Source organism: Hyperolius riggenbachi, chromosome 5 (assembly GCF_040937935.1).
Source record: "Hyperolius riggenbachi isolate aHypRig1 chromosome 5, aHypRig1.pri, whole genome shotgun sequence".
NCBI lineage: Eukaryota > Metazoa > Chordata > Amphibia > Anura > Hyperoliidae > Hyperolius > Hyperolius riggenbachi.
Window position 1 is genome coordinate 188,185,449 of NC_090650.1, and position 24,061 is coordinate 188,209,509.

The following is a 24,061-nucleotide window of genomic DNA, read 5'->3' on the forward strand; positions in this document are numbered from 1 at the left end:
GTTTCAGTATTCTAAAATATTCTCTTAAGATCTATTATAAATGTCAAAAACTGGTGGGTGACAATAGATCCAATTGTTCACCGAGTGCCCCCTCTGGAGTAATCCAAAGCTGGCTGAATTTTTACTTTAGAAGACGTGAGTTTCTGGGTAAGGAGAGGGGTAAAGTATATCAATCATCTTTTTCATAATAATACATTTAAATCATTGTTCCTGATGTCCCTTCCAGCACACTCTCCATTTTTATATTATCAGCTTCGTCATGCAACTAGTTCACAATTTGGTAGTCTCACTGTTGCTTTATCTCCAGGCATTGTTGAAAAATGGCTCTTAAATAAAGATTCTGATAAGCTTATTTCAAACACAGAACATTTATATTGCGCTTTTCTCCTGGCGAACTCAAAGCGCCAGAGCTGCAGCCACTGGGACGCGCTCTATAGGCAGTAGCAGTGTTAGGGAGACTTGCCCAAGGTCTCCTGCCGAATATGTGTTGGCTTACTGAATACGAAGAGCTGAGATTTTAACCCAGGTCGCTTGTGTCAGAGGCAGAGTCCTTAACCATTACACTATCCAGCCGATATTTCAAGATATTATTCCAATCTATTGGAATATAAATACGGTCCAAAATTAGTCAAGGCCAGATCGGACTGGGAGGTTTGGGGGGAAGATATTCGGGTATATAAGATTTTGAGGAGTCTTACATGAAAACTGTAATTAGCTCCCGAGATAAACGTATACAACTGCGTTGGTTTCATCAGATCTACTGTACTGTGATATCATAATGTTTTGTCCATTATTAGGGAATTGCTGTACTGTTCATAAAAATGTTCTGTTAATAAAGACGGTTGAGACTTAAAACACATGATCTGCTGCATGCTTGCTCAGGGTCTATGGCTAAGGCTACTTACACACCAGGACGTTGCGTTTAGGGGACGTTATAGGACACATAACGTGCCCCTAACGCAACGCCTGGTGGTGTTGGAGCAGGACGCTACCAAGAGCCGCGTTACAAGCAGCTCTTGGTGCGCCTGCTCTGTCGGAGGCGCTGCGGAGGCGTGAGCGGAGCTCTCCGCATCACGTGGTCCCGCCAGCCAATCAGCGGCCGCACCAAAGAGTTAACACTGCAAGTGCAGGGAATGCCAAGTAGCCATGTGCCTGGCTAAGTAGCGGCCTCTCCCCGCCTCCTTTACGCCCCTAAAATAAAATAAAACACCCGTACTGAGCATGTGCAAACTGTCTAACGTGGCTTAGCCGCGTATAAAGTACTGCATGCAGTACGTTGTTTTGCCGTGAAGCGTTACTATGTAACGCAACGTGGGCACTGTGAACAGCCCATTGATTTTTCATTGCTGTTCGGTGGGGGTGCGTTACAGGCTGCTCTAACGTGCGCCTGTAACGTCCCACTGTGAAAGCAGCCTAAAAGTATTAGAAGCAGAGGATCAGCAGGACAGCTAGGCAGCTGATATTGTTTTAAAAGGAAATAACTATGGCAGCTTCCATATCCCCCAGCCTGATTGGCTGAAGCCTCTTTCCCTCCTGTTTTCCCCTCCTCTTTGATTGGCCAATATTTCTCATGCTGAGACAACGCACTTTCTTTAGTGAAGGGCGGGCAATGCATATACAATCAGGCAGAGGAGAGTAAGGGAGGAAATTACATCAGGATTGGCTTCAAAATAGCCACACTTAAAGTGGGAAATGCTAAAAAGGATTTTCTCTTTTTTTTTTTTTTTACTGTAGAAGAATTACTAAAATCAAAACGTGGACAGTGCAAAACATACCTTATGTAAGAAGAGCAAGTATTTATCTTATTATATATGTGCTTTTTTCTGAGATAGTATGGCTGACAGCTCTTCTTTAAAGGAAAACTGTAGCGAGAGGGATATGGAGGCTGACTCTTGCACAGGACAGAAGGAGAACACAGAGAAATGCACCCTGTATGTATTTAGAGAATTTAGCCTGTCTAATTCCACCTCATCTGTGATTAATCACAACTTGTAATTTGATCTCTCCGTTGTGTCAGCTGGCTGCCTCAGCAGAGCAGCTTATTTGTAAGCACAAGATGTTAACCCTATGTCTGCTTCCATGAAAGCAGGAAGTAGACACACTGCAGATGTATTGCAGAATTTGCGTCAGCTGTAACAAAGAAATGTTTTCCTTTAAAGGTTATTATGCTAGTGTTTATGTTTTAGAGCAGAGAGGAAGTCTGCATTAAGCAATACCAGTTACCTGACAGCCCTGCTGATCTATTTGGCTGCAGTAGTGTCTGAATCACATCTGAAGAAAGCATGCAGCTAATCTTGTCAGTTTTTACAAAAATGTCAGAAATATGGCAACCTCAATACAGCTCTTGCTTCAGTTGTCCTTCAAGGGCACTGCCTCTGACATTTGAGCCCTGCCTTCACATCTCGGCTTTTCCTATCCAGTAAACCAGTACCTATTCAGTAAGGAGTTCTTAGGCACAAGACTCCCTAACAGTGCAGGGTGGCCTCTTGAGTGCTCCCTAATGGCTGCCCCCTAAGCGCTTTGAGTCCCACAGGAGGAAAGCACTATACAAATGCAGGAATTATTATTATACACCATGCAATTTCCCATTAGATTGATGGGTCGAAACGATAATTTGTGTCATGTTTGATTTGCTCGTGTTCGATTTTCAGTTCATTCATTCACAAAAGCAATCCTGTTCTCGATTGGGAGCAGATCGGACATAAAAGAAATGAGCAATTTGACCCGTCAATCTGATGGGAAATTCTATGCTGTGTACCAGGCATTAACCATCCTGGCGTTCTATTAAATGCAACAGGGTGGATGCGCAGCACTATTTGCTGATTTTTTTTTTCTATCATGTAGCTAGCCTACTGCTAGCTACATGATTCCCCCCCCTTCCGCTTCCCTCCCACCCTTCAGATCGCCGCCGGCGCGTATTCCCATAAGGAAATCCCGCCCCCCTTCTGGCCAGGCTGCGCATGGGGTCTCCGGGGGGGCCTCTAACGCAGCGGGTAGCGGTGCATCGGCGGCGGCGATTAAGTTAGACACGCAGCTAGCAAACTGCTAGCTGCATGTTTTGAAAAAAAAATGATGAAAATCGGCCCACCAGGGCCTGAGCGGCGCCCTCCGGCGGTAATGGACAAGCTGAGCTCGTCATTACCGCCAAGGAGGTTAAAGTGTACCCGAGATGAACTTTGGATCAAAAAACACAAACTTAACCACGAAGAGGGAAGCTTCTGGATCCTGTACAGGCTTCCCAGGCTGTCCTCTAGACCCCTGTTGCTGAGCACTGACCACCAAAGAAATACAAGAGCTTTTTGGATTGAAGATCCGGGTTGTCCTCCTCTTCATGCTACTTCTCAGGCGTGGCCATGCTTGCAAAAATCACATACTTACCAGCTTACTATACCTAAGTGGACAGACGTCAGAGAAAGTGGACAAAGCAGACACTTGTACCTTCTGTGTGTGAGTCCAAGGTCCAAATCTAGCCACACCTGTAAAGATCCAGAATGTTAACATTAGGAGATGAAGACCTTTATTCAATTCACTTTTTCTCCTGAGTTTTCTTCTAAAAGATCATTTTTATTTCCTCTTTAAAATAACGTTTCAGCAGTTTGCAATAGGAAAAGTAGTCAAAAGTAGGTGAAAAAGTACTATCAAAATTATTTCTTGGGTTGCTGGTGGTTTAGAAGGCATTTTATTTACAAGGTATGAAAATATCACCTAGAACAAAACTCAGGAGAAAAAGTTAATTGCAAATGGGCCAAAGCATCAAGAATGTATTTTTAAATGCAAAATCAGAGACATTTCCCCAAATTCTAAAGTCTATTTTTTCAGATTTCTGTAAAGTTTGAATAACAGATGAAAAAAAAAGCCTACAGCTGTATCCCCCCCCCCCCCCCCCCTCAGGATCCAGACTACCAGATGGCAGTTCCGGGCCCTGGGTTTGGAGATTGGAGGAAATTGGAAGAGGGATTCACTGGCAGTTTGACTACAGCAAAAAACAGGGTCTCTTCAGCTAGTAAGGTATTATTGTTAATGCAGGGGTCTTCTCATACCTTTGTCTTTTAAAGATGTAGACGATTAGAGAAGAAGTTGCTGGAAAGGCCTAAACCAGGAGAGGAGGACAAGGTTGAGTTAGAACATCTGTCCCCACAGAGTTGTAGCATGGAAGTCTGGAGAATAACTGAAGTAGCTTGTGGTTGAGACTGGGTGCAAAGAGATCTATGACCAGAATTGGCCAGATACGTGTCAGCCATTGCAAAACGTCTTCTTTCAGGGACCATTTGTTGCCTCCTACTGATACTTTGAGCATCCACCTTCATGTTTGGACTACCTGAACTATGTACTGTGTGTTTAGGTTGAAGAGATCTGAATTAGCCCGAGTAATAAGAGACTTCAGTTTTTGCTTCAGGATGAAACAGTAGATATCACCTTGGTGCTGATCTAAGGTGCCCATACATCAGACGATGTACAGTGGGTTGCAAAAGTATTCAGCCCGCTTGAAGTTTTCCACATTTTGTCACATTACTGCTACAAACATGAATCAATTTTATTGGAATTCCACATGAAAGACCAACACAAAGTGATGTACACATGAGAAGTGGAACGAAAATCATACATGATTCCAAACATTTTTTACAAATAAATAACTGCAAAGTGGTGTGTCCATAATTATTTAGCCCCCTTTGATCTGAGTGCAGTCCCCTACAGGGGTGTAGTCCTGGTAAAAGAAGTGAGTGGACTCACCTAGAAAACCCATGCGCCGTGCATAGCGCGGCGCACCAAAAAATGGGTGTGGTCAAGCATACTGTGGGCGTGGTCATGGGTGGGGCCAAATATACATGACCTTAGCAATGATGTAAAAAGAAAAGGTCTGCCGAGGAAGTTTGAGCTCTGCCGTAGTGTATCCCCTCAAAATAGATGTAATCTGACAGCATTTCACCAAAAAGACACATAATCTGGTAGAAGTTCCTCCAAAATACAGATAATATGACAGTGGTTCCCCCAAAATAGATAATGTGGCAGCAGCAGTTCCCCCAACATACACAATTTGGAAGCAGTTCCGCAAAATATGCGAAACCTGGCAGCGGAACACCCAAAATACATATAATCTGGCAGCAGTGGTCCCCCAAACATACACAATCTGGCAGCATTTCCCCAAAATACGCATAATCTGGCAGCAGCCATTCCCGTAACATACACATAATCTGGCAGCTGTTCCCCAAAATACACATAATCTGGCAGCAGCCGTTCCCCTAACATACACATAATCTGGCAGCCAGTTCCCCAAAATACATAACAGCGGTTCCACAAAAATGCAGATAATCTGACAGCAGTTTCCCCAAAATAGGTACCCCCAGCATAGGTAGCCAGGTCTATAGGTGTCCCCAGTATAAGTAGCCATGAGTATAGTAGTCCCCAGTATATGTAGCCAGAGGTATATGTGCCTAGTATATGTAGCCAGGGGTATATGTACCCAGTATATGTAGCCAGGGGTATACGTGCCCAGTATATGCAGCCAGGGGTATACGTGCCCAGTATATGTAGCCAGGGGTATACGTGCCCAGTATATGTAGTCAGGGGTATATGTCCCAGTATATGTAGCCAGGGGTATATGTGCCCAGTATATGTAGCCAGGGGGATATGTGCTCAGTATATGTAGCCAGGGGGTATATGTGCCCAGTATATGTAGTCAGGGGGTATATATCCCCAGTATATGTAGTCAGGGGGTATATGTGTCCAGTATATGTAGCCAGGGGGTATATGTCCCCAGTATATGTAGCCAGGGGGTATATGTGCCCAGTATATGTAGTCGGGGGGTATATGTCCCCAGTATATGTAGTCAGGGGGTATATGTGTCCAATATATGTAGCCAGGGGGTATATGTCCCCAGTATATGTAGCCAGGGGGTATATGTGCCCAGTATATGTAGCCAGGGGGTATATTTGCCCAGTATATATAGTCAGGGGGTATATGTCCCCAGTATATGTAGCCAGGGGGTATATGTGCCCAGTATATGTAGTCAGGGGGTATATGTCCCCAGTATATGTAGTCAGGGGGTATATGTGTCCAGTATATGTAGCCAGGGGGTATATGTCCCCAGTATATGTAGCCAGGGGGTATGTCCCCAGTATATGTAGCCAAGGGGTATATGTGCCCAGTATATGTAGTCAGGGGGTATATGTCCCCAGTATATGTAGTCAGGGGGTATATGTGCCAGAATAGGTAGCCAGGTGTTCCCCAGCAGGAGGGGAGCAGCGCAGAGAAGACGGAGAGCTGTGAGCAGCGGTGGAGAAGGGGGCGATCTCCCCCCCTTCTCTCACCTCGGGGCTCTCCTTCCCTCGCTCCCCCCTCCACAAGTAATGTGCGCGGGCAGCCGGCAGCAGGCGGGACTTACCTCTCCTCGTCGTCGGAACACCGGATCTGCATGCCGCAAGTCTGGCCTGGTTCAGACCAGAGCAGCGGCATGCAGATCCTGCGCCGGAACGAGGAGAGGTAAGTCCCGCCGGCTGCCCGCACATTACTTCTGGAGGGGAGAGCGAGGGAAGGAGAGCCCCGAGGTTAGAGAAGGGGGTGAGATGGCCCCCTTCTCCACCACTGCTCACAGCTCTCCTTCCACTGCGCTGCTCCTTCCACACAAGCCAGCGTGGACGGCGTCCACCCTAGGGAAATAGTAAGTGGACCGCGTCCACGCCCCACTCGACCCCTGGTTGCCTATAGACATTGCCTGATGAGTGCTAATGACTAAATAGAGTGCACCTGTGTGTAATCTAATGTCAGTACAAATACAGCTGCTCTGTGACGGCCTCAGAGGTTGTCTAAGAGAATATTGGGAGCAACAACAACAAAGAACACACAAGCCAGGTCAGGGATCAAGTTATTGAGAAATTTAAAGCAGGCTTAGGCTACAAAAAGATTTCCAAAGCCTTGAACATCCCACGTAGCACTGTTCAAGCGATCATTCAGAAATGGAAGGAGTATGGCACAACTGTAAACCTACCAAGACAAGGCCATCCACCTAAACTCACAGGCCGAAGAAGGAGAGCGCTGATCAGAAATGCAGTCAAGAGGCCCATGGTGACTCTGGACGAGCTGCAAAGATCTACAGCTCAGGTGGGAGACTCTGTCCATAGGACAACTATTAGTCATGCACTGTACAAAGTTGGCCTTTATGGAAGAGTGGCAAGAAGAAAGGCATTGTTAACAGAAAGCATAAGAAGTCCCGTTTGTAGTTTGCCACAAGCCATGTGGGGGACACAGCTGAAATCGATTCAGAATCCAGAAGGCCCTGTGATGCCGCATTGCCAACCCGACGCTTTCCCCCCAATGTTTAAAGTGCCCCTCCGGTGCACTATACTTTACCTGTCCACATCCGCCACTGGTTGCCAGCATATACGTGGATGCGTGTTATGTCACACACTCCCACATTCCTCCTGCTTCCACGTGGGGCACAGATTGCAGCAGAGCCTGCAGCCAGCAGCAGACAGGTAAAGTATAGTGCACTGAGCGGCACATTTAACATTAGGGGGAACAGCGCCGGGGGGTTCATCACTTGTCCCAATATCGCTACTACTGCAGCGCACCCGATCAACTATGACTACCCGACATCTTGCAACAGGTCCGATCAACATGCTCTACCCGATATTGGTTGCATTGTCGATCAGGCATGCACTTGGCAATACCGATTTTCATCCAGTTTGATAATATTTATCGAATCGGATGGTCGATCAGCCTCCCAAGTCACTAGATGTATGGGTACCTTTACTGTATGCATATAGACATTGTTCTTCTTTGGAAGACTAGAAGTGATCAATGGACTACCCTCAGTACTCATTCAAACAAGAAAAGGAGATGGGACGTTATCAGCGAGACCGGACTACTAATCTTCACACCATATGCCCCATTCCCACTGGCTACTATTTGTGGCTACATACGTTCAGTGAGTAAGGACTAGAGAGTTCCTTCTGGGAAGATTCTGCAGGCTGCACTACCAGTCTAGTGGTAACCTAATTGCCATTTTGTATCAAATTGCTTAACCACCCTGGCGTTCTATTAAGATTGCCAGGGCAGCTGCGGGAGGGTTTTTTTTAAATAAAAAAAAAACTATTTCATGCAGCCAACTATTTCATGCAGCCTCCGGCGCCCAGAATAAACAAGGAAGGCCGCAATGAGCGGCCTTCCTTGTTTTGCTTAGATCGTCGCCATAGCGACGAGCGGAGTGACGTCATGGACGTCAGCCGACGTCCTGACGTCAGCCGCCTCCGATCCAGCCCTTAGCGCTGGCCGGAACTTTTTGTTCCGGCTACGCTGGGCTCAGGCGGCTGGGGGGACCCTCTTTCGCCGCTGCTTGCGGCGGATCGCCGCAGAGCGGCGGCGATCAGGCAGCACACGCGGCTGGCAAAGTGCCGGCTGCGTGTGCTGCACTTTATTTGATGAAAATCGGCCCAGCAGGGCCTGAGCGGCAGCCTCCGGCGGTGATGGACGAGCTGAGCTCGTCCATACCGCCAGGATGGTTAATTTAGCTTAACCCACGGAAGGAGAAATTCCATCACCAGTATCGTAAAGATTGTTTCAGAAAAGGTCCCAATTAGACATAGACACAATCTTGAGGACTAAGTAGAGTGTAAAAGTTCTAAGAATAAGAAAGAGGATGTTGCACTTTTTTTTCTGGGAGGGAGACTACGTTTCAGGTTGTGTTGAAATTTGCTCCCAGATGCACTGTGGATCTTGAAGAGAGACTTGGAGAAGCTGAAGGGAAGGGACTTGGAGTGAAAGTGCATTTTGGCAATTGCAAAACGCAAGAAGGTTGGCAAGTGATGCTGCATCGAAAAGGCGCAAACAGTCATCCTTCAGATCTATGGGGATTCAAAAGTTCTTTGACTATACAGAAACGTTTACACCAGAAGGAATTTCATCTTGGGCTTTTGTAGAGCAAAAAGCTTTTTGAGACTTTTGAGATTGGTGATTGGGCATCAACACATGGATTCTGGAACTAAGTGTACTGGTGTAAATGCTGTTAGCTTTATGAGAGTGAGGCACTTCCACTGGAGCTTCTTGAGAAATCAGGTAATCCAAAGGTTGTGGATGGGCACACCATCAAATAAAGTCCCTGTGCCTGATGCTGTGGATTGGGCAAGCCACTATGAGATTCAGTATTGAATTATGGAACCAATTATCCTCTTTTTTATGTACAGAGCGTGACTGAAAGACACAGGGAAGGGAATTTAAAGGTACAGTAGCGCTGCGCGCACTGTTATGCATCTTATTTCTGATGATATGGTTGATTGCGAGTTTAAAGTGGATCCGAGATAAACTTTTACTCATTGCATAATTGTGTTCCTTTCATATACAGTGGTGTGAAAAACTATTTGCCCCCTTCCTGATTTCTTATTCTTTTGCATGTTTGTCACACTTAAATGTTTCTGCTCATCAAAAACCGTTAACTATTAGTCAAAGATAACATAATTGAACACAAAATGCAGTTTTAAATGATAGTTTTTATTATTTAGTGAGAAAAAAAACTCAAAACCTACATGGCCCTGTGTGAAAAAGAAATTGCCCCCTGAACCTAATAACTGGTTGGGCCACCCTTAGCTGCAATAACTGCAATCAAGCGTTTGCGATAACTTGCAACAAGTCTTTTACAGCGCTCTGGAGGAATTTTTGCCCACTCATCTTTGCAGAATTGTTGTAATTCAGCTTTATTTGAGGGTTTTCTAGCATGAGCCGCCTTTTTAAGGTCATGCCACAACATCTCAATAGGATTCAGGTCAGGACTTTGACTAGGCCACTCCAAAGTCTTCATTTTGTTTTTCTTCAGCCATTCAGAGGTGGATTTGCTGGTGTGTATTGGGTCATTGTCCTGCTGCAGCACCCATTGTCCTGCTGCAGCACACACACACACACACACACACACACACACACACACACACACACACACACACATACACACACAAAAATACACACAAACACATATATACACACACATACACAAATACACGGCGCCATTTTTTAACTCACAAAACAATAAATATCGTTTTATAATGCAAATTAATGCGGCGCGATTTTTACACTGTAGGCTCTGGCGCCATTTTTTAACTGATCCCCCGGATTAGATGCCTCTGTATAGGTAGCCAGGATTAGATGGCTATGTATAGGTAATCAGGATTAGATGCCTCTGTATAGGTAGTCAGGATTAGATGCCTCTGTATAGACAATCAGGATTAGATGCCTCTGTAGATATAGTCCGGATTAGATGCCTCTGTATAGAAAGTCCGGATTAGATGCCTCTGTATAGATAGTCCGGATTAGATGCCTCTGTATAGGTAGCCAGGATTAGATGCCTCTGTATAGATAGTCCGGATTAGATGCCTCTGTATAGGTAGCCAGGATTAGATGCCTCTGTATAGATAGTCCGGATTAGATGCCTCTGTATAGGTAGCCAGGATTAGATGCCTCTGTATAGATAGTCCGGATTAGATGCCTCTGTATAGATAGTCCGGATTAGATGCCTCTGTATAGGTAGCCAGGATTAGATACCTCTGTATAGATAGTCCGGATTAGATGCCTCTGTATAGGTAGCCAGGATTAGATGCCTCTGTATAGATAGTCCGGATTAGATGCCTCTGTATAGGTAGCCAGGATTAGATGCCTCTGTATAGATAGTAAGGATTAGATGCCTCTGTATACATAGTCCGTATTAGATGCCTCTGTATAGGTAGCAAGGATTAGCTGGCTCTGTATAGGTAGGCAGGATTAGATACCTCTGTATAGGTAGGCAGGGGGAGATGCCTCTGTATAGGTAGTCAGGATTAGATGCCTCTGTATAGATAGTCTGTACTAGATGCCTCTGTATAGGTAGCCAGGATTAGATGCCTCTGTATAGTCTGGATTAGATGCCTCTGTATAGGTAGCCAGGATTAGATACCTCTGTATAGATAGTCCGGATTAGATGCCTCTGTATAGATAGCCAGGATTAGATGCCTCTGTATAGGTAGTCAGGATTAGATGCCTCTGTACAGGTAGTCAGGATTAGATGCCTCTGTATAGATAGTCCGGATTAGATGCCTCTGTATAGGTAGCCAGGATTAGATGCCTCTGTTTAGATAGTCAGTATTAGATGGCTCTGTATAGGTAGTCAGGATTAGATGCCTCTGTATAGATAGTCAGGATTAGATGCCTCTGTATAGATAGTTAGTATTAGATGCCTCTGTATAGGTAGTCAGGATTGGATGCCTCTGTATAGGTAGCCAGGATTAGATACCTCTGTATAGGTAGCCAGGATTAGATGCCTCTGTATAGGTAGCCAGGATTAGATGCCTCTGGATAGATAGTCCGGATTAGATGCCTCTGTATAGCTAGTCAGGATTAGCTGCCTCTGCATAGATAGTCCGGATTAGATGCCTTTGTATAGATAGTTAGTATTAGATGCCTCTGTATAGATAGTCATGATTAGATGCCTCTGTATAGGTAGCCAGGATTAGATGCCTCTGTATAGTAGCCAGGATTAGATGCCTCTGTATAGGTAGCCAGGATTAGATGCCTCTGGATAGATAGTCCGGATTAGATGCCTCTGTATAGGTAGTCAGGATTAGATGCCTCTGTATAGGTAGTCAGGATTAGATGCCTCTATAAATAGTCAGGATTAGATGCCTCTGTATAGATAGTCAGTATTAGATGCCTCTGTATAGGTAGTCAGGATTAGATGCCTCTGTATAAATAGTCAGCATTAGATGCCTCAGTATAGATAGTCAAAATTAGATGCCTCTGAATAGATAGTCAGGATTAGATGCCTCTGTATAGAAAGTCAGGATTAGATGCCTCTGTATAGAAAGTCAGGATTAGATGCCTCTGTATAGATAGCCAGGATTAGATGCCTCTGTATAGATAGTCCAGATTAGATGCCTCTGTATAGATAGCCAGGATTAGATGCCTCTGTATAGATAGTCCGGATTAGATGCCTCTGTATAGGTAGCCAGGATTAGACGCCTCTGTATAGATAGTCAGTATTAGATGACTCTGTATAGGTAGCCAGGATTAGATGCCTCTGTTTAGATAGTCAGTATTAGATGCAGTGGCAGACATACGGCCGTGCAGGCCGTGTCGCCGCACGAGGGCCCCCTAAAGTTCTGTTGCTTCAGGGGCCCATTAAGTATTGCTGTTTTTTTTCCTGGGGAGCACCGACTCCTATCCTCTCTCCCTCACCTCGGGGGGCCCCCCTCCCTCACCTCGGGGGGCCCCCCTCCCGGTATGCGCGGCAGGAGAGCGGCAAATACAGGAAGTCTCCGGGGCTCCAGGCAGGCGCTAGAGGCTCAGCGGCCACTTGGTCTCCGATGTCTCCAACGCTATATACTGCTCGCTACTAAACCAGGAAGTAGCGAGCAGTATATAGAGTTGGAGACATCGGAGACCAAGCGGCCGCTGAGCCTCTAGAGCCTGCCTGGAGCCCCGGAGACTTCCTGTATTTGCCGCTCTCCCGCCGTGCATACCGGGAGCCCCCCCCCCCCCCCCCCGAGGTGAGGGAGGGAGGATAGGAGTCGGGTCCCCCACCCGGGTAGTTACCCACCCACCCGGCTACCTACTTACCTACCTACCCACCCGACTACCTACATACTCACCCAGCTACCTAACCACCTACCCACCCGGCTACCTACCCACCCGCCAGGCTTCCTACCTACCTACCCACCCGGCTACCTACCCACCCACCAGGCTACCTACCCACCCGGCTACCTACCTAACCACCCACCCACCTGGCTACCTACCTACCGGGCTAGTTACCAACCCACTCACCAGGCTACCTAACCACCCGGCTACCTACTCACCCACCTACCTACCCACCTGGCTACCTACCCACCCACCAGGCTACCTACCCACCCGGCTACCCAGCCACCCACCCGGCTACCTACCCACCCACCAGGCTACCTACCCCCCCAGCTACCCACCCACCAGGCTGCCTACCTACCCACCCACCCACCAGGCTACCTACCTACCTACCTACTGGGCTAGTTACCAACCCACCCACCAGGCTACCTACCCACCCACCAGGCTGTCTACCTACCCACCAGGCTACCTACCTACCGGGCTAGTTACCAACCCACCCACCAGGCTACCTACCCACCTGGCTACCTACCCACCAGGCTACCCACCCGCCAGGCTACCTACCTACCTACCTACCCACCCACCCACCAGGCTACCTACCTACCCACCCACCAGGCTACCTACAAACCCAGCTACCCAACCACCCACCCACCAGGCTACCTACCCACACACCCACCAGGCTACCTACCCACCCACCCACCCGGCTGCCTACCTACCTACCCAGCCACCAGGCTACCAAAACCAGGCTACCTAACCACTCAGCCACCCATGGGAGCTGCGCGCCGGATGGAGGCTGGGACAATTTATATTAGCAGGTGTATGTTCTGGGCAGGTCTGCCACATGAGTGCATGTATTTTCTGGGCAAATCTGCTGACATCATTGCACGTATTTTCTGGGCATATCTGCCGACATGATTGCACGTATTTTCTGGGCATATCTGCCGACATGATTGCACGTATTTTTTGGGCATATCTGCCGACATGATTGCACGTATTTTCTGGGCATATCTGCCAACATGATTGCACGTATTTTCTGGGCATATCTGCCGACATGATTGCACGTATTTTCTGGGCATATCTGCCGACATGATGTGTATTTTCTTGAGAAAACCTGCACAATTATGTGAATTTTCTGGGGAAAGGGTCACCAAAACTTGGGCCCACTGTCTTTGCATTGCACTTTTCAAAGGAACCTGAGGTGAGAATAATATTGAGGCTGCCATATTTCTCTCATTTTAAGCAATACCAGTTGCCTGGCTGCCGTGCTGGTCCTCTGCCTCTTATTCTTTCAACCATAGACCCTGAACAAGCATGCAGCAGGTTAGGGGTTTCTGACAATATTGTCAGAACTGAGAAGATTAGCTGAATGCTTGTTGCTGGTGTAATTCAGTTTATTACTGCAGCCAAATAGATCAGCAGGGCCGCCAGGCAACCAGTATTGTTTAAAAGGAAATAAACCCTCACCCCGGGTTCGCTCTAATTTACAGTTAGCTCCGCCCTCATCCGGTCATTGCCACGCCCCTTTTTTGCCACGGCGCTCCGCAGGTTATAGCCACACGCATTTTTTGCCACAGATCATAGGGGCCCGCAATTGCAATTTTGCACAGGGGCCCACTGCTGGCTGTGTCCGCCACTGATTAGATGCCTCTGTATAGATAGTCGGGATTAGATGCCTCTGTATAGATAGTCAGGATTAGATGCCTCTGTATAGATAGTCAGGATCAGATGCCTCTGTATCAGGGCCGGATTTAGGGGAAGGCCTACAAGGCCAGTTCCTAGGGCGCCAGAATCCACGGGAGTATTAGGGGCGGGTGGTGACAGGTTGACTGCACCTGTCACCAGTCCTGAGAGAAGCCGCTGCGTGTCCACGGCCGCCCTTTCACTAGGTGGGCTTGGATTGGTGCAGGCTGGTGGAGAGAGCGAGCGTGCTGCGACCCCCTGGGCAGCGCTGTGCAGCTTCCTGTTAGCGGCCGCATCACTTTGCCCAGCGCCTCTCTCTCCCTCCCTTTCCCGATCCCCCCTCTCCCTCCCTTCCCCGATCCTACCCCCGCACGTTCCCGCAGAGTAGCAGCAGAGGCAGCCACTTTACCTCTCCAGGCTTCCAGCGCTGAAGCTTCCTGTGTCCCGCTGCCGCTAGGTGCTTGTTTCTCCAGTCAGCGTCTCTCCCATGTGACTCGCCGGCAGGTTACCGATCAGTCACATGATGGGAATCGCCAGCAAGAGAGAGGCGCACAGCGCAGCAGGACACAGGAAGCTTCAGCGCTGGAAGCCTGGAGAGGTAAAGTGGCTGCCTCTGCTGCTACTCTGCGGGAACGTGCGGGGGTAGGATCGGGGAAGGGAGGGAGAGAGACAGAAAACAAGGACTGGCTCCTGGTGGTGGTGGGGGGAGGGGGAAATCAGCCAACATTATGATCCCTCCCTATACTAAAAGGGGTACACAGCATACCCTCTGACTACCTATGAAAATGGGGGGGGGGATATGATAGCATCTGGCTTCCTGTGTGATAGCATCTAGCTACTGATACTAAAGGGGAGGGCAATGGGGGAAAACCATCTATCTACCTATGTTAAGATACTAAAGAAAGGGGGGGGGGGGGAGGTGCAGCACCTGCCTACCTGGACTAAGATACTAAGGGGGGGGGGGGCAGCACCTGACTACCTATGCTAAGGAAGGGGGGCAGCACCTCACTACTTATACTGGGGGGGCTAACACCTGGCTACCTATACTAAAGTGGGGGGCAGCATCTGGCTATCTATACTGGGGGGGAGACCCTATTTTTTACTCATGGCTGTGCTCCCATGTACAAGTGCAACTATACTGAGCAAGCCCAAGTATGGTCCTCACATTCCCATTTGCACAGAAACAGACATGTACGAAAGGCTTCGTGCTACTTGGCATGTGCAGACCATATTTGCACAGCTCCAGTATGGTTGCACACAGAGGAGAGTGCAGCTACAGGAAGAAGAGGGTTCCAGGCAGCAGTGAGGGGTCTGAATATGCTCAGAGGGTCCCAGTGCAGGAACAAGACTTTTTGCAGGCTGAAAAAAAGAGTGTACGCTTGGGGGTGTTGAGAGGTTGTGTGTGTGTGTGTGTGTGGGGGGGGGGGGGGGGGTCTGGTGACAATGGGCCTTGGGCGGTAAAAGGTACAAATCCGGCCCTGCTCTGTATAGATAGTCAGGATTAGATGCCTCTGTATAGAGAGTAAGTATTACATGCCTCTGTATAGGTAGTTAGGATTAGATGCCTCTGTATAGATAGTCCGGATTAGATGCAGGGGCGTAGCAATAGGGGGTGCAGAGGTAGCGACCGCATCGGGGCCCTTGAACCAGAGGGGCCCCGTAGGGCCCTACCTCAACTACAGTATTAGATCTCTATTGGTCCTGTGATCATTATAATCACTTCTATAGATACTTTGAATAGTGGTAATCATAAACAAACTGTTCCCCATCCCCTTCTTGCACCTCTGACACTGCAGTTGCCATTGGCAGGTTTTGGTGCGCTGTACCAATTGTTATGTATAAAGTGCTTGGGGGGCCCCATTGTAAAACTTGCATCGGGGCCCACAGCTCCTTAGCTACGCCACTGATTAGATGCCTCTGTGTAGATAGTCCAGATTAGATGCCTCTGTATAGGTAGTCAGGATTAGATGCCTCTGTATAAATAGTCAGGATTAGATGCCTCTGTATAGATAGTCAGGATTAGATGCCTCAGTATAGATAGTCAGGATTAGATGCCTCAGTATAGATAGTCAGGATTAGATGCCTCTGTATAGGTAGCGAGGATTAGATGCCTCTGTATCGGTAGTCAGCATCAGGAGGGACGCAGCAGCAGCTGCTCAGCAGTCATTAGATACTAACTCGGCCATGCTCCACGCGCGGCAGCTACAATCTTCTTCCTGTTCTTGTGTTCCATCTCACAGCAAGATCGTCCCCTAGGGAGCACTCTTAAACTCCTTAGCGGTAACCCCATGCTGGACACGGGGTAAGCCGCAGCGGAGGATTCCTCAGGCCCTGCTGGGCCGATTTGCATAATTTTTTTTCAAACACGCAGCTAGCACTTGCTAGCTTCATGTTTGTTGCGATCGCCGCCGCCCACCGCCAATGCGCCGCTACCCGCCGTGATAAAGGGCCCCCCCGCATACCCCTTGTGCAGCCTAGCCTATCGCCGCTAGGCTGTGCTATGGGGTGGATCGGGATTCCCTGTGACGTCACGCCGTTGGCGACGTCGATGATGTCACTCCGTGGGAAGCCCTCAAGGAAATCCCGTTCAGAACGGGATTTCCTTATGGGCAAGTGGCGCCGGCGGCGATCGGTGAGTACGGGGGGACACCGCAGGGAGGGGGGAAGCATGTAGCTAGCGCTATGCTAGCTACATGCTAAAAAAAAAAAAAGAGAAAAAACCCTCCCGCGGTTGCGCAGCTGCACATATCATACCGCCAGGGAGGTTAATGTGAGATGGAACACAAGAACAGGAAGAAGTTTGTAGCTGCAGCGCATGGATCATCGGCAAAGTGAGTATCTGATGACTCCCTCAGTGGCAGCAGTTTAAAGTTTTTACTGTTTCATTGTCTCTGCTCAATAACCCTTTAATTGAAGTATGCCAGAGCTAAAATCTATGAACTGTTGACCCTTTTTAATCTTTTCTGCTCTCAGAAGCCATTTTCTGTATTATCGCTGTAATTTCTTATCACTGAGGGTTACGCTGTGGTCCCACCCAGTCCCAAGCCAGTCACTTGCATGCCCGATGTTTAACTCTTTCAGGCAAGGAAAGAAAAAAAGGAACACAGAATAGTTATTTGTATGCCTGGAGCTGTACATACACATGTCTATCTCATCATGTCACCTCGTGTATCCTTTCAAGGGTACCTGAAGCGAAAAAAGATAATTGAATACTTACCTCAATAGTGGGAAGCCTCTGGAGAGTTCAGAGTCTTCTCAATCCTCCTTGATCCCACCGATCCAGAACTTATTCGACAAGAGCCTGTGGAGTTATGGAAACAGTACTTTTAATTTATAAATACTGTTAAATACTGTTATACATGTTGATTAATATTAAAATATGAATTACTCAATTCACATAAAAACATTAGTTCAAGGTGGGAATTTAGGAATGATTTCTGTATAGACAGTCTAGCGAGCTATCTGCTGAGCAGCCTGTTCTGTTGTACGGAAAGGGGAGGGGAAAAGGGGTGAGCTGGAGGTGTAGGAAAAACAATAGAAGATAACTGTCAGACAATGCTGATCTAAAGTGTGTGCTGAAGGGAATGCCAGGAACATTTAGGGCACCTGGACACACACTTCAGACTACTTGAACAATTTATTTAAGCAGCAAGATTCTAATATACTGTATATGCTTTATAAGTGTTGTGCAGTTACGTTCAGGACACTCAAGCAGTCCCCACAATATATATACCCTACTCTCTTCCTAGTGTTTGTTTATGGCAAAGGCCAAAGGACACACTTTTCACCAGAGGTGTAACCACAGAGAGCAGCCCCAGTGACTGCAGGGGGTTCCAGAGCTGTGGGGGCACAGCTTCTACCCCCCCCCCCCTCCAGTACAGGGGCCCATCTCACATATCAGAAAATGCAGCACATTAGCCAGTATAGAAAATGCAGTGCATGTGAAAGTCGGCGCCGGTAGACTTGGGCGCAGGACACAGCCAGTACATGGCTGATCCTGCTTCTGCACAAGTCCGGGCCGTGGTAATTACTATTTCCCCTCCAGGCCGCCATGGATAGGGGGGGGAATGATATAATTCAGCTTCCAGCGATTGCTGGAGGCCGATTTATTGTATTTTTTAAGCAACTTCGGCTCCGCCTTCTGACGGCGCCAACGTTACTCACTGAGCGCTGTGTGATGTGATTCCTATAATAGTCTATGGTGGCGCCGGCTGCGCCCAAATCAAGCAGCGCTGAATGCAGTCCATATATAAAATGCATCACATTGGCCCATATGGAAAATGCAGCACGTTAGCCCATATGGAAAATGCAGCATGTTAGCCCATATAGAAAATGCAGTCCATTCATAAAATGCAGCACATTAGCCCATGTAGAAAATGCAGTCCATATATAAAATGCAGCACATTAGCCCATGTAGAAAATGCAGTCCATATATAAAATGCAGCACATTAGCCCATATACAAAATGCAGTCCATTAATAAAATGCAGCATGTTAGCCCATATATAAAATGCAGCACGTTAGCCCATGTAGAAAATGCAGTCCATATATAAAATGCAGCACGTTAGCCCATGTAGAAAATAAGATTAGCCCACACATAAAATGAGCATATTAGCCCATACAGAAAATGCAGTCCATATATATAAATGCAGCATATCCTACTAATATTATAAAAGGGGAAGTTCGGATGTTTGTTACTCGATCACGCAAAAATGGCTGAAGGAATTTGAATGAAATTTGGGTCACACATAGTACATTACCTGAAATAACATATAGGATACTTTATATCCCCACAACCAAAAAGGGCTTGATCCACAAAGCAGTGCTAACCTACTTAGCACGTCTAAAGTCTTTAGACGTGCTAACCAGGGTGCTAAGTAGGTTAGCACTGGATTTCTCAATCAGATCGCGCACAAAGTTTTACGCGCGCAAAGTCCTATGCGCGCACTAAGTCCCATAGGCTTTAATGGGCACTTCGTGCGGAGCGCCCTGCCCTCTGTGCAGTGCGCGCGTAAAGTTTTACGCGCATAAAGTTTTATGCGCATAAAGTTTTGTGCGTGAAAAGCTGTTTTAGACGTGCTAAGGGGGTTTTCACAGGCGTGCTAACAGTTAGCACCGCTTTGTGAATCAAGCCCAAAGTGGGCAAAGACAAATACAAATTTCACTGGGAAAATGTAAACTGCAGCCATTTGTACACTGTTAATAGCAGGGTTCTCAAACTTTGCACAGTTGGTCACTGGGTGACTGGGATTAATATTCAGGAAAGTGGGTGGAGCCTATAAAAGCCAATCAAAATTCACCTATTGATTTTCACATGGAATATTTAATTGCTGCCATTCTTGCACTGTTAATGGCGCAAGCCTCAAACCTGGTAGAGTTAGTCATTGGGTGACTGGGGGTCAAATTCAGAAAAGGGGTGGAGCCACCGCCAATCAGATTTGTTTCATTTCAATGCAAATTATTGATGCCAAAGACTGCAAAGCTCACAAACTTGGTCACTGAGTAATTGAGTGTTTAGGTGTTAGTGTTAGAAAAAGTGGGTGCAGCCAACACCAGCCAAATTCATACCCGAGCAACACCGGGTTATCAGTAGAGAGAGACAAATACAAATTTCACTGGGAAAATGTAAACTGCAGCCATTCTTACAAAGGAAGGGTTCTCAATCTTTGCCCAATTGGTCACTGCGTGACTGGGATTGATATGCAATAGAAATAATCCGCACTCCTCAATAGTACTGGTGTGCAGCTTCCAGGACAAAAAGCATCATACCTTAACCATAAAAAAGAAAAAAGAGGTATTGGAAATACAGGCTGCATCACCATTCCAAATGTAAACAATCTTTATTGGACACCATGCAAAGAACACATAAAAGCATTTAAAAAGTTACAGCTAACAAGCAGCAACTCACCACAATACATCAATTGCGGACCAATGATCAATAAGTGTCTCATCATCTATGTAAACAATCAGCCCTGTAACTGCTTAAATTGTCAAAAATTGGGTTCAATGATTGAGTGCAATGTAAGGCAATCCCAGACCCGGGTCTAGACCTGAAAATGACATGCTACAATAATAAGCCCTATAGTGACCAAAGTGCTAAGAAATAAGGATAGATATAATGCTCAAAGAACATAAGTGTTCAGGTAAAAGTGCATGAACAGTGCATATAGGGATCAGTAATGCAAGTCAAAAGTTATATATGGGGTTGTAGCATATATATATTGATGCTGGTGATACTGGAGGGTCCTGGAATTGATAGCAGCATTCAGATGAGGGCCAGACGCTCCATGCGTGGCATGGTTAAAGATAACCACTTCCTCAGGAGCAGTGTATCATGGGAACAGGGGTTGCTTAAAGAGACTCTGAAGAGAGAATAAATCTCGCTTCAGAGCTCATAGTTAGCAGGGGCATGTGTGCCCCTGCTAAAACGCCGCTATCCCGCGGCTAAACAGGGGTCCCTTCACCCCCAAACCCAACCCTGCAAGACTTGGTCGCAAAGTTGGTCGTCAAAAATCTCTTCCTGGAGGCAGGGCTAACGGCTGCAGCCCTGCCTCTAGTCGCGTCTATCAGACGCGCATCACCGCCTCTCCCCCGCCCCTCTCAGTGAAGGAAGGCTGAGAGGGGCGGGGGAGAGGCGGAGATACGCATCTGACAGACGCGCGTGGGGCAGGGCTGCGGCGGTTAGCCCTGCCCCAATGCGGAAGCGCTCCCCCGCTGTACGGAGGGGATTTGGGGGTGAAGGGACCCCCGTTAAGCCGCGGGATAGCGGCGTTTTAGCAGGGGCACACATGCCCCTGCTATCTATGAGGTCTGAACGAGATTTATTCTCGCTTCAGACTCTCTTTAAGGATTAAACAACATTATATCATGGTACACAAGGGATAATATACATGTAAATAAAGTGATGAACAAAATAATAATATTGAAAATACAGCAGGAAAATCGGCACAAAATGCAGAGCAGAGACATCCCAGGTGAGGGGCGTTACTGTTTGACTCAAACAATAAGTAAATGCAAAGCTATATGGATATAGCCAATCAGGTAAGAGGCACTAAGCATAGCGTCCATGTCCTACCCAATTCAATTTTTGATTTGTGGTATGCGCCACAAGCATAGCGTCCATTATTTATGTATACTCAGAAAGAGAGAGGAGAGGGATTTTTTGTTGTTTGGTTGCCAAGAGGGAGGTAACAAGACACAAAAAATGTTACGTAAAGTGCATGCTTCAAAATATACCAACAGGGGGAACTTCATCAATCAGTGTGATTGTCGGGTAAGGGAGAGGTTAGTGTGGGTTCTGGGGGGTGAGAGAGGTTAGTGTGAGTGGTGGGGGAAGGGAGAGGTCAGTGTGGTTGTCAGGGAAGGGAGAGGTTAGTGTGGGTTCTGGGGGGTGAGAGAGGTTAGTGAAGTGGTGGGGGAAGGGAGAGGCCATGTGTGGTTGTCAGGGAAGGGAGAGGTTACTGTGGATTGTGGGGGGTGGGAGAAGTTAGTGTGGGGGGTGGGCGAGGGAGAGGTCAGTGTGGGTGCTGGTGGGAGGGAAAGGTCAGTGTGGGTGATGGAGAGGTTAATGTGGGTGGAGGGAGAGGTCAGTGTGTGTGTGTGGGAGGGGGGTAGAAGTTACTGTGGGTTCTGGGGGGGGGGGGGGTGATAGGTCAGTGTAGGTGATTGGTGGAGGGAGAGGTCAGTGTGGGAGTGGGTGTGTGTGTGTGTGTGTGGGGGGATGAGGGCGAAGTTACTGTTGGTTTTGGAGGGGGGGGGGATCAGCGTAGGTTGATTGGAGGAAGGAGAGGTCGGTGTGTGTGTGTGTATGGGGGGGGGGGGGGGTCAGTGTGGGTGATTGGTGGAGGGAGAGGTCAGTGTGTGTGGAAGGGGGGGGGGGGATGAAGGAGAAGCTACTGTGGGTTTTGGTGGAGGGGGGGCTGAAGGTGAGGGATCAGCGTGGGTTGATTGGTGGAAGGAGAGGTAAGTGTGTGTGTGGGGTGGAGGGGGTTCTTGAGGGAGAAGATACTGTGGGTTGTGGGGGGTCAGTGTGGGTGATTGGTGGAGGGAGGGAGAGGTCAGTGTGGGTGTGTGAGAAAGAAGTTACTGTGGGTGCTGGGCGGGAGGGGTCAGTGTGGGGGATTGGGGAAGAGGTCAGTGTGGGTGTGTGGAAGAAGGAGAAGTTACTGCGGGTGCTGGGGGGAGGGGAGGGGTCAGTGAGGGTGCTAGGTGGGAGGGATTAGTGTGGGTGATTGGTGGAGGGAGAGGTCAGTGTGGGTGGGCTGGGGGGAAGAGGTCAGTGTGGGTGTGTGGATGAAGGAGAAGTTACTGCGGGTGCTGGGGGGAGGGGTCAGTGAGGGTGATTGGGCATGAGGGTCAGTGAGGGAGATTGAGATCAGTGTGAGTGCTGCTATCGGGGATGCACATTCTCACCTGCTCCCACATTCCTGTCAGGGCTTTCTCTCCAAAGTGTCCTGGATTGGGGGCGGAGCTTCTCGCGGCCGGGGGCGGAGCTTCTCGGACCCTGGGGCGTGGCTTCTTGCAGCCACCTTTGTTGTATGTAAAAAAAAAAGGCATGTGGGGGTCGGGGGAATGTGCCAGAGCCCCTCCCCTCTGCAAGTGACCCTCTACGGTGACTGAGCTTCCAGTGCCGACAGCTCTGTGGTCACGTGACAGCCTCTGTGCTTCTTCCATCACACTACACGGCTCATAGCTCCCCATCACCGCCCCCTGGAGGCCCCAAATAGCATTTCATGTGTCTGCTAGAGACCCGTCCTCCACCCCCAGCAGCGATCTCCCCTCTCTGTCCCCTCTCACTCCCGCAATCTGCCCCCGAACAGCCATCTCCCCGCCGCTAGCGCTGTGACCGGCAGGGGGCGCCCATGGATCGGGAGATTTCCACATGAAAGCGGCGGCATTCCTCCGGGATTCCTGTTCGGGTCTTCTGGGGGAGTCCGGAGATGGAGATATGCGGGTGGTCCCGGGTTTGGGGGTCGCCGATCGCCTGAAAGCCCCGCGAAGAGGCAGGAGAAGAAGCACAAGTGTGGCACAGCAGCGCGCGGGGGCTGTGTATGTTCTCAACGTGGTCCGCTCTGAGGCTTTATAAGGAAGCTCCGGTGCGGGAGCGAGGCATTCGCCTAGAGACCGCCGAACCGAGCGGGGCTCCTCTGCTGCTGATCGCAGCTCTGATGCTTCACACCGCAGGAAGGAAGGAAGGAATGTTTTAGTAATTATTCTTTTTTATTATTTACACAACAATCATAGAGTCACATAAGGTTTTCAATACAGCAATTATGGTAATGAAAGCGTATATATATATATAGTAGCCAGGGGAAAAGTAATGTAAGCTGATATTCCAAATGATATCAGAAATGATGGCTATATGTACCTGTCAAATAGCTAAAGAAAGATCATAGAGTCATAAATATATATATTTTTGTTTTTAACGTTTTACTGTAAATTGTCTTTCCAGATGAAAACTTGACTGATCAGTTACAGCTGTTTTTCCCCACCTGATGACCTCACAGTACTCAGATGGGTACAAATAGAGAATGCTGGGATTACCTAATGACCTCACAATACTCAGCTCGGTATAGAGGATTCTGGGATTAGCTGATGGACCTCACAATACTCAGCTGGGTATAGAGGATGCTAGGATTACCTGATGACCTCACAATACTCAGTTGGGTATAGAGGATGCTGGGATTACCTGATGACCTCACAATACTCAGCTCGGTATAGAGGATTCTGGGATTAGCTGATGGACCTCACAATACTCAGCTCGGTATAGAGGATGCTGGGATTACCTGATGACCTCACAAA

The 24,061-nt window shown here is 48.0% G+C and overlaps 1 protein-coding gene across 1 annotated transcript in view; it reads right to left on the bottom strand.

Moving 5' to 3' along the window:
• The window catches only part of TPPP (tubulin polymerization promoting protein), a 439,620-nt gene extending 416,811 nt beyond the window's left edge, over positions 1-22,809 (bottom strand). The window contains exons 1-3 of the mRNA XM_068236501.1: positions 22,673-22,809; positions 17,480-17,563; positions 3,439-3,476 (exon numbers count right to left, since the gene is read on the bottom strand). The gene's annotated coding sequence lies outside the window, so the exon portion shown is untranslated. The remainder of the gene's footprint in view (positions 1-3,438; positions 3,477-17,479; positions 17,564-22,672) is intronic.
• Between the last annotated feature and the right edge of the window lie 1,252 nt (positions 22,810-24,061).